Source organism: Gouania willdenowi, unplaced genomic scaffold (genome assembly GCF_900634775.1).
Source record: "Gouania willdenowi unplaced genomic scaffold, fGouWil2.1 scaffold_391_arrow_ctg1, whole genome shotgun sequence".
NCBI lineage: Eukaryota > Metazoa > Chordata > Actinopteri > Blenniiformes > Gobiesocidae > Gouania > Gouania willdenowi.
In genome coordinates this window covers 4,804-21,675 of record NW_021145152.1, presented here as the reverse complement: position 1 = coordinate 21,675, position 16,872 = coordinate 4,804, and the positions used below count along the sequence as shown (strand labels likewise).

General features: G+C 38.7%; 1 long non-coding RNA gene across 1 annotated transcript; it reads right to left on the bottom strand.

The window, feature by feature from the left end:
* Positions 1–6,788: 6,788 nt before the first annotated feature.
* On the bottom strand, positions 6,789–16,570 carry LOC114460071 (uncharacterized). The gene is made up of 3 exons (XR_003673530.1): positions 16,286–16,570; positions 11,758–12,011; positions 6,789–6,848 (listed from the first exon to the last, which is right to left on the bottom strand). It is a non-coding gene; the product is annotated as an uncharacterized LOC114460071 (long non-coding RNA).
* Positions 16,571–16,872: the final 302 nt, after the last annotated feature.

The following is a 16,872-nucleotide window of genomic DNA, read 5'->3' as shown; positions in this document are numbered from 1 at the left end:
ATTTTTAATGTAATATTGTCACCAGTCATCTCAATGTCATAAAAAAACACTGAAGCGGGACGCGAACCCACGACCCATCGCTTCCAAGGGCAGCATCACAATTCACTGAGCCATCATACCTTTAAAAAGCCGTGATCTACAGATTTAGTTGTATAACAATATAAAACAACAATCGAGCCTTAAAAGTGGATTTATTTAAATGATCATCTCCTCCTTTATATTATCCACAGGTTTGTATTCAGTGAACTTTACTACAGACGTCAGTAGATGTTTTAATGCAGATCAACCTCTCAGTGACTTTCACTTAATGATCTACATCCACAATGTTAGAAAGAAAACTACCGTTTGCACAAAAAAAACAAAAAAAAAAACATAAAGCAACACAACATTAGTAATGATGTGAACACGTCTGTGGTGTGTGATGTTACTAATGTGTTTCAGAGAAAAGTGTTAAGGTTCATTAAAGTGTTCAGAAACGGTGTTCAGGTGGGCGGAGCCAGGTAGAAACCTAGGGTTTCTTTGATAAAACCTGCCAGCGACCAGGTTTAGTTCACAAACAATGTTGCTATGGTAACATACTCAGAGAAAAACATACCTCGCTTTTTGGAATGAGATACTCAGAGTTTCACTCATTTCAGCCTGAACATACTCCTCAGGTCTACACACACCATAGATGTGGACAAGATGACCGTTCTCAGCCACCGTCAGAGATACACATTTTATTACAAAACACCAACAATGAAATTACTAATCTCCGAGAAGAGATTTGTCGCCTTTCTAACGATCTAAAAAACAAAGATGAGCAACTCACCAAGTACACGGACACAGTCGTACAACAGTCAATAGCGCTGTCGTCTTTCTTTCATAGTACTCTACAAGACAATGATACAGTTCTCTGGGAGAATCCAGGTTAAAGACAGTCCTGTTCCACACCTTGCCAGCCATCATTTGTTGTGTGCAGACAAGAGAAAAACACGAATAATGGCATCCCTCCTCTGCTTACTCTCCATTATAGTTTTGAAGCCCTCTCATATGAAAATGGAGACAAACTCAGTCCAATTGAGCGACTGAAACAACCACCAGGAAAACACCTCCACCACTGCTGGGACTGAATTCCCATCAGTCCAAATCCTCCGTAGCCCGCTCTACTCCGCCTGCTGCAGAGCCGCTTCTAAGCCAACCGACCCTAACGACTAACGCTCCCCAGCAGCCATCAGCAACCCTCTCACCATCAGACGCTCCCGTTCAGTGTAACAGGTCCACACACATTCCTAGTCACTCATTATTGGTGATTCAATAACTAGGAACACCAGATTATTTAATGACATCACACACTGTATTCCAGGTGCTACAGTTCACACTATCTGAGACAAACTTAACCAAATGTTACCCACCCTGCCACCAACTGTTACTAAAATAGTGTTACATGTAGAAACAAACAATGACGTGAATCAATGTGAACCATGAGTGAGTTTAACCTTCTCTTTAATGTTTTAAAGATGTGTGAAATCAGTGTTTATCTCTGGTCCTCTTCCTACACTAAATAAATAACCAAAGAACAAACAATACACTGATTGGTGTCAAAGACAGAATAGACATACACATACGATTATTATTATTATTATTATTATATGTCTCACTGTCACAATGAGCCAAAAAAACAAATTATCAAGTGAACGTGATGTCGTCGTCAACTACAGCCGTTATGATGAAGATCTCTGTCATCATCTAGTATCAAGAGAGACGCATCGTAACTGATCAGCTTTATTGATCTCTGTTAAGATAAATAAAGTTGTATTGGTGCATGTACACAGTGTCCATTTCTCCTGTTCTTCTTTTTCTGATTTTTTTAGCGGTAGTTTCCTCTTCTTCTGCGTTGTTGGAGGTGGTTTGTTTGCAAAAAAGGTGTCTTATAAATGCGTGTTTTATTAATAAGTTGTATGACATAGTTACATAACGTATATGACTTTTAAGTTATAAAAATATATATAGATATATGCCTCCAATTGGAGGGTCAGTCACTTGGTACCAGTGACAACTGCTGGTTTCTAGTGGTATTACAGGAGTTACAAGATAAAAGTTGGCTATTCTCCAAATGTGTTCTAAAAGTCACATGTACAGAGACAGCCAATAGAATGTCCTGGTTTGATGACACACACATACAGATGTGATTACAGACACACAGAATGAATTACACACAGACAACTATGTTTATAAATCCTAATTCTACACACAGATTGTGTTACACACATACACATATTTTAGTTACAATAATGGCCTCATACAGTGAAACTACAGATAGAACACAGAGTCTATGAGTGTTCATCAATGTCATGTGTTCTGTTTGCTCTAATTAATAAAAGTTATTAATAATAATATAGTACATGGTGTGAGTAAATGGTGTAACAGGTTATAAACACAGCGTTGACAGGACAAGCTGAAAAGATCACTTGGAATGTGCTGACATGTCTTATCGTGAACTATTGGAGGATTTGGAGAGCCGTGCTCTCTGCAGGAGAACGTCTAAAGATGGAGCTGATCTGTGGCTCCTCCCCCAAAATATAGTGACTGATTAATGCTGTGATTGTAAATGTTGAAGTGACAGACAACGTGCACTAAAGCCATCCCAGTGCACATCCAGCTGCTGTCTGAGCCTCCATTGGTGAGTGTTACAATGATTAGAAATGATTGATCAACCTCTGATGATTTATTACAACATCTCTATGGGTCATAGAGGGATACGGTTACGTACTGAAGCTGGGGCTAATGACCCCCCTAACCAACCTGAGGACCCCCCAGGAGCAGCACTACACCTGGGTCTGTGCACGTTTAGGAAGCGTCAGTGAACACACACAATAGTTGTGCTAAAAGGCCGATGGCTGTGTGTGTTTAAAGTGAAATAGTGTGACATCATCATGTGATGATGTAATGCTGCTGTCATTCAAACAACACAGAATCACACAGAGATTTTAGCGAAGTTTGACCCTCAGCTCTCTTTAAAAAGTCACACATTTCACATGTTAAACATGATTATTGTTCACGTATCAATAAGTGAGTCTTTTTTCAGGATGTTTGTTTGTTTGTTGATCCTTGATTTCATTTATAGCTTTGGTCAGAATCCACTGGAAAAAGTCTGTTCACACATTCTGAACCTCCTATTATCCTCAAATATCACCAACACATTTTACCCTTGGGGTCAATCTGACCCCAGGAATATTTACCTCCACAAAATGATTTTCAGAAAATCATTGACAAAATTTTAGGGGGTACGTTACTATTCTAAAATACCTCTTATTGCGCTAACTTTCAGGATTTAATCAGTGTGTGCTGGACTACAAAGCTCACTAACATCTTAAGGCAGGCATACACTGTGCGATTTTTGGCTTATTTTGAGCCGATTTTCAACCCATGCGTCTATTTTGTAAGATCGTGCGAGTCTCAGCTAAATTGTGTGTCGTGCATCGTGTAGTATACATGGGGTCACGAGAAGCGATGAACACATTACTACCAGCTCCCAATCAGCAATCGTATGGTTGTAAGGAAATCAAACATGTTTGAAATCCAGTCGCTCCTCATGAGGGTATCACACAGTGAAACAGTGCCACAGACCGGCTTACCGTAAACGCTCACTGCGCATGTGCAAACACCCAGTGGTGGACCGTCAGGGCCAGCAAGGCCTTCTCTGCTGGCCTAAACATAATTAGATACATTTCATTTTAATATATTTTTTTCATAAATATGTATTAAATTATTCCTCAGAGTCTTTTCTCTATGCAAAGTAGAGTGACGTTAACCAAATGGAAGCTGGTGTCCCGATAGGTCGTCCAACCTCCGCGCTAGCTAACCTATCCCAGCCAGGAAAATGGTTTGTGCGTCACTTTCAAAGCAGCAGCTACGAGCGGTATCCCTGGCTCACAGGTTCAGAGAGACTCTGCTTTCAGCACTAGCCTCCATGTCGATAGAAAAGGACTTATTGGTGGAACTGAGACGGACAGATAAACTGTACAACAGTCATTGAAGTCTGCTTGAGGAAAGAAAGGAGGATTGATTTTGTGTTCAAATAAGCGGGGATAGTTGTTTTGGTGAGTACAAAGCTTTTTTTTTTTCTATATTTTTGTGATTTTATTTCATAAGCCCTGTCTTGACGGTCTGGTGGGGCGGTCTGCGCCGTGCCGCGCCGGGCGCAGCCTGCGCTTTGCCGTCACGACATAGCCCATAATGTGCTGGTACCTGGCGCACCTGTGACTTCAGTGAAGGGACTGAATTGTTTCACTTTAATCTAAATGAAACATTCAATGAGTAGCTACACCATTTCACCACTGTCGGAAATGAATGAATGAAACTGCTTTACGGGTGCGACAATGTGCTGTTTAGTGGACTTTTGTAGACTAATTGCCTTTTATTTTTAAGTTGTGACAGTATCCAAGTGATCATATAACTTTTACTTTACTACTCTTAATTGTTAATACGGATGTATTGATTTTAAACACTCCGGAAATAAAGTAGTTGTACTCGACTATGTTTGTTTCTGTATAAATATATGGTTTTGAGAGACATGACGTCATAATGATGGTATTAAGAGGTGGATTCATTCAGTGTAGGACATCACTGAAGGCCTAGGTGTGAAATGCACGGCACGCCACTGAACACCGTAGGACCACTCTAGAATTGACGGACTGTACTGCCCACGTCTGTCCAGCCAGCTCCTGGTCCATCACATCGCCATCTTTTCTTTTTTAAAGCTCTTTTTGCTGAGATTTGTGAGTGTCTCTCCACTACTGGGTTTTTCTTCTTCATCTGTTTTAATCGCGACGCTTCAGAGTTCTTCTTCTTCTTCTAATATGTATGTTGCATTTCTGGAAACAAGACTCTGACGTGTCGTGTATGAACGTACAATGTGAGCAGTCAGATCATGTCAGAGTGACAGTGTGAGAACATGAATCGTGAGCTGCCCACATTCAGGCTCTGTGTCTGAGTCGCACAGTTTGACCTGGAGCTGAGTATAATGGTTCAAAAAAATCGCACAGTGTATCCCAGCCTTTACTGGACTAAATCACCATGGAAACTTATGCTGAACAACTAACCACGTTTTTTCTCTGGCTAGAATCTTTTGCGAGTGCTAAAGTCCTTCTTTCTGACCAATCAGATCTCTTAGAAAGCGAGTTGTCCAATAAAAGATGATGTGTGAACTTGTCACTGTGTGGATCTGATCTGACGCTGACAGGAGAGACAATATTTAGACATTGATGCAATCCTTTCATTTACTGATCTAGACACAGGTTTTATCAGCTGACTCTGTGAATGTGTAAAAGCGTGATATTATTATATTATTATACGATATTAATCCATTGAATGGGATATTCCATTCAATGGATTAATATCATAAATAATCTCACGCTTTTACACATTAACAGTATCAGCAGATTCCTGTCTGGGTTCTTTCATTCCTGACTTTTCTGTAACAACTGTGTTGTTTTTGGTCTGAATTATGAATTTTAATTATTCATAATTTTAAACTTCAGCAACACCTGACCTGGTCAGACCAGATTATGAAGTGGATCAGATATGAGGGAATATAAAAGCTCCGCCTCCTGGTGGGCAGCACTACGGTTGCTCTTCACTGTGATTATGAATATGAATTCATGATATTTATCCAATCAATCATTCAATCAATCAATCAATCAATCAAATTTTATTTATAAAAAGAAGCTCCTTTCATACAGCCAGTATAAGATAATGAGCTGTTTCTACTGTAAAGATGCTTGCTCTGCCAGTTTTCTCTATTGTAGTGATTGGTCAGACGCTGCTAGCTCCACCCCTTTCATGTGAACGTGCACGTACCCAGGCTGAAAACATTTGGCTATAATTAGTGTGTTGTTATCGACCTTCGTAGGACAGCTTCTCTCTGACAGGGAGTGTTTGGTTAGTAGGATTTTTCTTTATTTATTTTTTAATTTATGGTTTTATTGTTTTTGTGGTTGTTTTTTGTGTGTGAGGGGTTTCACATGTTTGAAAATGAAAAAAAAATTAATATCAGCTTTACTTTATAATGTCATGTATCAACTCTGTAGGTGTGGAGATGTAAAGTCACACACACACACACACACACACACACGTTTTACACCAATGTGTGTAATATGTGTTCATCACAATGAATAAATATCATCATGATCATCTTATGTTTAATCAATTGTATCAAATTAAGAAAAGTCATGAAATATGAAGCAAAAAAAGTCTATTATTTGCTAAGTGATACATTTTGAATGAGGTCAAATTGACCCTAAGAATAATAGGAGGGTTAAAGGGATTGCTGCTACCATATATGGTCAATTAGAGGCGTGTCTTAATGTAAATGATCCTGAACGTGTGCTAGCTTTAGAACAGGTGGGATTAATCAACACTGCTGTGTGTACGACCTCTGTCCACACGCTTCATGAATACTGATTCTTTTTGTACTGGTGCACATTCTACATTTCATTGGTCTGAACGTATTTAGAACCAGTTCTATGAATGGATCAATAAATGAGGCCCCTGGACCATCAGGAAGACAACCAGCAACCTTCTTTATGTGGACTCACTGTGGGTCAGTAGATGGACCTCCTTTGAAGTCAATGGGTTTGTCCATGGACTGGTCACTTCTAAAGGACACACAGCTGGGTCCAGGTTCAAGTTCAGGTGTGGGCTGCTTCCTGGTCCTTGAAAACACACACACACACACACAGTGTAACACTGATGTACAGAGGTGTGAGTGCTGAGCTCTGACGTGGTCTCACCTCTGATCTTCAGTCTGGATCTCATGTTGTTCCTTCACCGTGTCCTGATCCATCTCCACGTCATGAGATGATGAGCTGAAGATATGAGTGTGAGACAGACAGCGCTACCTGAGTATCATGGTAAAGAGTGTAAACACACATTAGAGAAGATAAAAGATGTCAAAGCTCACAACAAAGTTTCACAACAAATATCTGGAGCTCTGAAGTTTAACAGCACACTGACTGGATGAGAGTTAGTGATACACACTGCCACATCCTAAATATAAGATCAAATCCCAGTAGTTTATTAAATCAGTCCAACCATGATGTGTCTACTGTATCATCCTCAGGAGATGATGATGATTGTTCATATCTACAGTGTTGTTTTCCTGAAGCTGTTTGACCGTGGGACACTGAAAACTCTCTAAAGTTGGACATTTTTAGGGTTAGAGCTGCTCTGATGTGTGTGTCGTCTCTCTACTCTCCAATAGTCCCTGAAAGCACCACACACACACATCCATGTACACAGGACACACCACAGAGAGCAGGGGTCCTACGTAGATCCCACCACCACGATGTGGCTGGTCTTGGCATTTCCTGTGTTTTACTTTGTGTGTAACAGTCTGACGGACATGTTTAGTGTTCTGGTCATTTATGCAAATACGGAACAAACAGCATTCTGTTTGGGCTCAGTACGGGACGCACCACAAGAATATTTGCATTTCTTGAAGAAAATGCAAGTGAGGATGCAGGTGCTGGCACTGCATTAGCTTAGCATTAGCGTTAACTTAGCATTATTATTAGCCTAGCATTAGCAATAGGTTAGAATTAGCAATAGCCTAGCATTAGCACTAACCTAACATTAGCAAAAACATAGTGTAAACATTATCAAAGCGTTAGCATTGGATAATGGGTTGAAAAAGTTGAAAAGTTAGAAATTGCTTAAAACAGCATGAATTCATATATATGAACAGTTCTTTTCACCAGTAGGGTTTGGATTTAGAAGTCACAACTTAAACAGTAAACAGTGACATTCTCAATGAGTGACTTAAAGTCACACTTATAATAATAGTACATATTTCTGTCTGCCACAGATAGTAATGTGAACTGTTCAGCAGGCATTAGGCTAATGCAGTAGCATTAACATATATAATATGAATAATAATTATAACCTTTCACTATTTGGTCTTTACAACTACTTGTGGTGCATTCAATGTGCCTTTGAAAAACAGGATAGATTGAAATACAACATAAATAAATTCCCCCTGACCCTGAAAACAGGAACAAGTGGGTCAGAAAATGGATGGATGAAAAAATGGATGCAACCATGGATTTTACTGATGCAGGCACGCAGTGACTGATGCATCTCGATTTCACCCGTCAATTGTACCGATGCACGCTGAATGGATCGATACACTTGCATTGCGCATCTTTGATTAGTATCGATTCATCTCCACATGCTTAGTTGGTTCAGATCCTTTCACGAGGTTCAATGTCGAGGCAAAGCCAGCTTTGTACTGACCCTCGTTACTGAAGCAGTCCGATTTAAAGTGATTAGCACACACATACAAGCTACCACGAACCGTAGCTAGCACGTTGTCTGTTCTTCTGTAGCTGTTGTACAACCAACAACAAAGCCATTTGCATGTGTTTAGCTCCGAGCGACAACATTGAAAAACACTACTGCTATCTCATTGCGGGACACACCAAACTCCACCTCGGGGATGAACGCCCCCCTCTCGAATGTCCCCCATCAGTGCTCAGAGGAGGTTGGCCTATGAAAATGACTCCTTTGGTGACGTCACGACAGGAGATGAATCTGAACAGCCCGTAGGAACACTGTTTTACCAGTGGGTGGGGCTGCAGAGACCATTCAGGAATCACTTGTTTTCCTCATTCTGGGAGTTGGAAGGATCAGGGAGGACCAGTTTATAGATGTAGAGACCAAAAAAGCTCAAGGTTGTTTCTGTGGAAATAGCATAGCTAGCAGCAGCAGTTAGCATAGCTAGTAGCAGCAGTTAGCATGGCTAGTAGCAGCAGTTAGCATAGCTAGTAACAGCAGTTAGCATAGCCAGTAACAGCAGTTAGCATAGCCAGTAGCAGCAGTTAGCATAGCTAGTAGCAGCAGTTAGCATAGCCAGTAGCAGCAGTTAGCATAGCTAGTAGCAGCAGTTAGCATAGCTAGTAGCAGCAGTTAGCATAGCCAGTAGCAGCAGATAGCATAGCTAGTAGCAGCAGTTAGCATAGCCAGTAGCAGCAGTTAGCGTAGCTAGTAGCATCAGTTAGCGTAGCTAGTAGTAGCAGTTAGCATAGCTAGTAGCAACAGTTAGCATAGCTAACAGCTTTAGTCAGCGTAGCTAGTAGCAGCAGTCAGCGTAGCTAGTAGTAGCAGTTAGCGTAGCTAGAAGCAGCACATATAGCGATGATGCTAATGCAGGAAAACCTGCCTCCAACAGACAGGACACAGGAGGAGAAATTGGTTGGATATTTTTTTTTTTATTTTAATGTTGAAAGTTTTGTGATAAAATGATTAACTGGTGAAATCACAGCCTGTACATGCAGTATGGGGATGCATTTACTCCGTCTCTGGGTCCTAGTGCCAGCCTCCAGGGAAGCCTGTCCGTTTACCGAGGTCCGTGTGTGTTTAATAAGTCCGTGTGTGAAAGTCAGCATGTTTATGCCTCCGTCCATCCACTCTTTTTATTATAGCCATGTCTTTTAAGGCTCTTATTAAATAGTCTAGCCTGGGGTTCGGGCCGCCAACATCTTAGCATATGTCGTCACCAGTGTGTGAATTTAGACTCCAATTACATTTCCAGAATAATAATAATCTTTCTCAACAAGAACTGTTGATTGATTTGTCACATGACTGCTACAGGGTTTGAGTTTATTTTATTTAGTTTTACATCTACCTGTAGCTCTATGTTTTTTAGACTGGTGACAACTTGTTTGTAGTGTTGTTTCAGCAACTTTCAGTTTTGCCATTACAGTTGGGACCTTTGTAAGTAAATACTTTAGTTATATTACAGCAACCAAATTAAACTGTATCAACTCAGTGAATTAATAAAAATAACCTGTGTAAAGGCTTTTTCAAATAAAAAAATTATCCTGTGAAATCTGTGACCTGTTGACCTGCACAACTCAAACAATCAGAATCAAGAATCGTTTAGAACAGGAATCAAAATTGAGAATCAGAATCGTTAAAATCCAAACGATGCCCAACCCTCGTCCAGAACCATCTCTTGGGTTTTTCTTCCATTGATGGTGATAAAGTTGGCATCACACAGCCAACAAAGTGAGGGATACAGTGTCATCAGAACATAGTTTACATTAACACTGCTAGTGTTCTATGTTTCTAGTCATAATGTCTTCCTCTAACAGACTGAAGGTCATTTGAAGGTCTTCAGTTAGAACATAAACAAAGCTCATTATGGTTTCTCTTTTAGTTCTGTGGCCTTGTTTCATAGAAAACATCTGTTTGTTCATTAGCTCTGATTGATTTAAGATAAATGGACATTAGTGTTTGTCTAAACTAACTAACACGTGTTCTTTCACTTTGAAAACAAAAATAAACAAAACTGAATTATTATTATTTTATTTTTATTTATTTTTTAATAAAAAATAATTTTATCGTAATGCGCATGTGCATATATGCTCATAATGGATCTCAGTACGAGGTAAACTCAGTCCGTGACACAGGTGTTTATGAACAATCCTCAATCATAACTCTGTTGATCACTCTATCAAAGTCACTGATCCTCCACTGGCAGCTCTTTCCTTTTTCTGCTGACTCATTACATCCATGCTCTCTGTCAGTTTCAGGGGTGTCCAAACTTGGTCCTGGAGGGTCGGGGGTCCAACGTGTTTTTAATGTGTCTGTTCTAACACAGCTGGGAGACTCATTAGCAAAACTGCTTCAGGATATCAGAAGTGTTGGATCAGGGACACATTGACATCCTGGTGGACCACGTTTAGACACCCCTGGTATAGACATATGAACTACAGATACATGAGGTGTGGCCACATGTATCTGTATTTTTTTCAAAAAAGGTTACACTTTTCTTTTTTTTTTTTTTATTCTAGCATTTTGTCACAATGGGGGGCCCTGAGAGTTTTTCATGTTTCTAAGGGGGGTACAGTAAAAAAGGTTTGTAACCACTTTCTTCATTTATAAGTGTAAAGACTAATGTTGATGTGCGCTCCTCTTTAAATATTTCTATATTTTGAAGCAACCTTTACCTGCACTGAATTGAAATTTTTTATAACAATACAGTGACATACAAGGATTTACAGAACAACATGCTATTGTAGACTCAACATGTAAGGTTAGAACATGATTATTATAATAATATGTTTCAATCGTGGGCCGGTCTGAGGAATGAAGCTCCAGGGCTGAAAATGAGTCCCACTCTGGCCCTGCTTGGGGGCCTTTAGTTTGGCCCACAGGATAAAGTAAAAATAACAGAGAAAACATCAATCATTGTGTAAATGAAACTCAACAATATTTGCAGGTTCTCACAGTTTTCCTGGTGATTTTATCACATGATTATTACAGTCATTTTTAATGTTAAACTGTTGGAAAATCTCAAAATTCTTACATTTCCTCCAATTATGACATCATGTTTCCCTTAATTAAATAGTAATTAGTTAAAAAAATAAAATGAAAAATCTAATAAATGTAACGTATAGATCCTGTTGGGACTGATATCTGTTACTTTTTGATTAGATATTGTTGGTTTCTTACATATTTAGTATTTTATGTATACGTAGAAGTACAAACTATGGCACAATATTGTTGAAATGACTGGTTTTCCAACATAAAATCTGTGGCCCTCTTGAGATCAAACTGGTCCGTATTTGGCCCCTGAACTAAAAGGAGTTGGACACCCTGGTCTGGGGCCAACCAATCAGCAAAGCAAAGCAGCAGCGTCTCCACCTCTCTAATAACACTAGCTTAGCTTAGCTTAGCGTAGCTAATGGGAAATGAGGAACAGGATAAACATACCTGTCAGGTGGTGTCACTGAATGGACAGGTGAGCTCTAACGCAGCAGGTGAAGTGGGGCAACGAGGCAACAAAGGGCAACAGCAGCATTGAGAGCAACTAAGAAAATGCTGTTGGTCTCTGAGTGTGTAAACACAACAGTTCCAAACTACACACCTGCTCCACTAACTAACCACAGACAAGAAGCTGGGACACAAGGAAGTGGGGCGGAGCCAAAGCTGAGAGCAACAGGTCCAAAGTTGATGTTTTATAACACCTGAGTGATACGAGCCAATCAGAGGGAGGAGAGAGAGATCAATAATCCTGTTATTAAACATCACACATTTACACTATTTTACACCATATAACCTGTGTTTGACCCCAGGGTTGGCCTCAGAACAACATCCACCACTTATTTCATTCGATCCAGAACCTACTTTTTACATTTATTATTAGCATCTCATTTACTTTTAGGTGTTTTGATTTAAAGCAGAACTAAGTAACTTCACCTTAATAAATCATTCTCATAGACCCTGTGAGGGTAATACAAGTGTTAATAAGGTGATTGGGGGTCTTTCATCCCCCCCGCTGTCTCTGGCCAGAAAACAACACTTAGAACTTTCCTGCCTCTGACCCGGCGATAAGACGTACAGCTTTATAACAGCCCAGTACAAACTAATGCTAGATTATGACTAGCCCATTGGCTCCACACCGTTGTCTACAAATTCACTTTTCTCAAACTTATATCAGGGCGGAGCCAGCAAAAAAAAGGCAGAGAAGACCTTTGTCTGAGGAACAGAGCAACTCCAAGCCGAGAGGTAGCCACTGCCCCCCAGATACACACCCGAGAAAGTCCCAAGGAGCTGAGGACCCAGCGCTCCCCGTCACCAACTCCAACCCAATGGCCCCCCGCCAACATCCACCCCCCCACCCCCACCCCGAGGGGTTGGGTGTGGAGTGTGTTTCCATGATAATGTTATAGTCAATGATTTTTGATCAGGCAGTTGATGATTGACTATTGTCTAAAGTCTACACTCTGTGTGTGTGTGTGTGTGTGTGTGTGTGTGTGTGTGTGTGTGTGTGTGTGTGTGTGTGTGTGTGTGTGTGTGTGTGTGTGTGTGTGTGTGTGTGTGTGTGTGTGATCACTTCTCATCATAAACCTGACTCAGGAATTTAACAGCTTTATGCTGTTTATGATTAACTACCAGAACTGGTTCACCTAATAGGTTAGAAAATGTGGAATAATTTCTCCTTAAATATTATTATATTAAAACTAGTTATTACTATCACGTCCTAAAATGAAAAAGTAAACACAAATTCAAATAGAAAGCAGTGCCCAATTCATAAATAACAGTATAAAATAAGTTCCTAAATGACTGAACACATGAGACTCTTCTACAGTAAAAGTATTTGGAGCAAAAGTCATGAATGCATTGATGAGATTCTCACAGGAAAAGAACCATTTATTCATTTTAGGATTTTTTAGTTTTTGTTTCAAAAACTAAAACAAACTGATTCTCTGTAATATTCTCTGCACTGGAAACCTTTAAAATATAATGAATTAATCATATCTTGTTAAATTATTGTGAATCTGAGCTTTTTTCTCTATTGTTATGAAATAATTCAAAGGCAACCAGGTTTTCTGGTAAATTGACCAGTTTAGGCAAAGTTATAGAAAATAATAAAACATCAAAATGATGCAACTTTTGCTGCAGTTTTTTGAAAAAGCTGCTGTAAAATCAGGCATTTTAGGTCTGAACAACCACATAAATTAGAAGTGAAATGGTGGAGGGACTGAAACATGGAGATGTTAGTCCTTCCTACAACCTACAAAGCTTGTCTGCACCAGACACTTCATTTTCACCTCAACTGGACACAAAGTTTACCGTACCACGCTGTCATTCTGGAACCAATGATGCTTTCTAAAACAGCTGATGAGACAAAAACATCGTCTTTAGATTGACACCAAACACTGAGTAAAAAATACAACCTTTGCTGTAAACGGGAACACAGATTATTGACGTGTGTTTCCCAGTTAAACTGGTTATTTAGATCAGTGGTTCTCAAACCTTTTTGGTTCTAGTTCCCTTTTCTCTCATTTCTGAATCCTAGTCCCCCCTTTGTCCCACTTCAACATTTTACTGAGAAAACTACTTAAAAACATCTATAGATCATAATGATGAAATGAATGAGTGATAACACACATTTTAAATCATCTCATTTAGTAAATAAATGGAAATAAACAGTAACTAGTTCAGTGGTTTCAACCTTTTTAGATCGTGACCTCATTTTGATATTAATAACAGTCATTTTTAATGTTAAACGGTTGGAAAAACTCAAAATTGTTACATGTTCTTTATGATATCAAATTTCCCTTAATTAAATAGAAACTGGTCAAAAAAATCTAGGAAATGTAAAGTGTAGATCCTGTTAGGACTGATATCTGTCACTGATTGATTATACAGTATATTGTTTGTTTCTTACACATTTAGTATTTTATGTTCACGTAGAAGTAAAAACTATGACACAATAATGAATTGAAATAAACATTATTATTTATTAATAAACTTTTTAAAAAATGTGAAAAGGTTGAAAAAATTGAAAAAACTTGAAATGGGTGGAAAAACTTGAAATCGGTTAAAAAGTTGAAAAAAGTTGAAATTGGTTGAAAAAGGAGAAAAAACTTGAAATTTGTGGAAAATGTTGAACATTTTTTAAATGGGTTGAAAAAGCATTAACAAGCTTGAAAAAGTTGAAAAAAGTCAAATTTGGGTTGAAAAATCGTTTGAAAAAGTTGAAATTGGTTGAAAAAGGAGAAAAAAGTTTTAATTTGTGGAGAATGTTGAAAATTTTTTAAATGGGTTGAAAAAAGTTAAAATGGTTTGAAAAAGTTGAAAGTGATTTAAAAAAAGGTGAGAAAAAAATTGAAACGAGTCCAAATCGGTTGAAAAAGTTGAAACATGTTAAAATGGGTTGAAAAAGTTGAAACATGTTAAAATGGGTTGAAAAAGTTGAAAAAAGTTAAAATGGGTTGAAAGAGTGGAAAAATGTTGAAATTGATTAAAAAAGGTGAAAAAAAATGAAACGAGTCCAAATGGGTTTAAAAAGTTGGAAAAAGTTAAAATGGGTTGAAAAAGTTGAAATCAGTTAAAAACAGTTGATAAAACTTGAAATGAGTTGAAAAAGTGTAAAAAGCTGAAATGTGTTGAATGTTTTATCTGAAAGTGAACAAACAGATGAATATGTTAAAAGTTGAAATCAGGTGTAGAATGAATGAACAGCTGAAGTTCACTGTTGAAGGTTTAAAATGTTGAAAATGTAGATGGAAAAAGATTCATAGTTTAATAATTTAAAAAGTTGAAACAACGTGGAAGATTTCAGTAGACCTTTGATTAGTAATAAATGATACGATACATGACTGTCATCATGAGTTAGCACATAAATGTAATAAATGTAGTTAATGAATCAACATAACACAAGTACAGACATTGTAAAATAACATCACCTGTACCTTTCCATCAATCTATGTACAGACCCTTTCTAAAAACAAATAGAATATCATGGAAAAGTTCTTTAAGTTCCATAATTCCATTCAAAAAGTTAAACTTTTATAAATTATATATTCAGGGCCCACAATTTAAACAATTTCAAGTATTTATTTGTTTATTTTTACATAATTTGGGCTTCTAGCTCATAAAACCCATGAAAACAGGAATTCAAAAAATTAGAATAATGTGAAGAAATCATTATTTACTTTTCAGTTTTTGCAGAAAAAAAGAGGAGAAGAAGGACTAGACCAGGCCTGTGGTCCATGGTCCTCTTTTCTGATGAAAGTAAAGTGTCTTTCATTCAGGAATCAAGGTCTAAGTGTTTGGAGGAATAGAACCCAAGCTGCTTGAGAGCCACAGTCAGTCATGATTTGGGGTGCAATGTTCTGTTCTGTTCCTCACCAGTCTTCCTCCAAACACTTGGACCTTGATTCCTGAATGAAAGGCACACTTTCATGGGTTTTATGAGCTGGAAGCCCAAATGATGTAAAAATAAACAAAAAAATACTTGAAACTGTTTAAATTGTGGGCCCTGAATCTATAATCTATGGAAGTTTACATTTTTGAATGGTAAATGGACATGATTTATATAGAGCTTTATCACCACACTGAAGCAGTCTCAAAGCGCTTTACATATCAGCTCATTCACCCAATCACTCTCACATTCACACACCAGTGGGACAGGACTGCCATGCAAGGCACTATTTATGTATTTTATGTATACGTAGAAGTACAAACTATGACACACTAATGTTGAAATGACTGGTTTTCCAGCATAAAATCTGTGGCCCTCTTGAGATCAAACTGGTCCGTATTTGGCCCCTGAACTAAAATGAGTTGGACACCCTTGTCCGGGGCCTCCAAATTACTAGAACAGCCCCTGACTGCAGGAATCACAGCAAAGCAAAGCAGCAGCGTCTCCACCTCTTTAATAACACTAGCTTAGCGTAGCGTAGCTTAGCATAGCGTAGCTAATGGGAAATGAGGAACAGGATAAACATACCTGTCAGGTGGTGTCACTGAATGGACAGGTGAGCTCTAACGCAGCAGGTGAAGTGGGGCAACGAGGCAACAAAGGGCAACAGCAGCATTGAGAGCAACTAAGAAAATGCTGTTGGTCTCTGAGTGTGTAAACACAACAGTTCCAAACTACACACCTGCTCCACTAACTAACCACAGACAAGAAGCTGGGACACAAGGAAGTGGGGCGGAGCCAAAGCTGAGAGCAACAGGTCCAAAGTTGATGTTTTATAACACCTGAGTGATACGAGCCAATCAGAGGGAGGAGAGAGAGATCAATAATCCTGTTATTAAACATCACACATTTACACTATTTTACACCATTAAACCTGTGTTTGACCCCAGGGTTGGCCTCAGAACAACATCCATCACTTATTTCATTAGATCCAGAACCTACATTTTATATTTATTTTTAGCATCTCATTTACTTTTAGGTGTTTTTTTATTTAATAATGAAGTATTATATTTAGACATCTGTGTCTTTTATTGAGTTGAAATCACTGTAAATGTCATTGTCTCCCTCTAGTACCCCTGTAGTGGCATGGCGTACCCCCATTTGAGAAACACTGG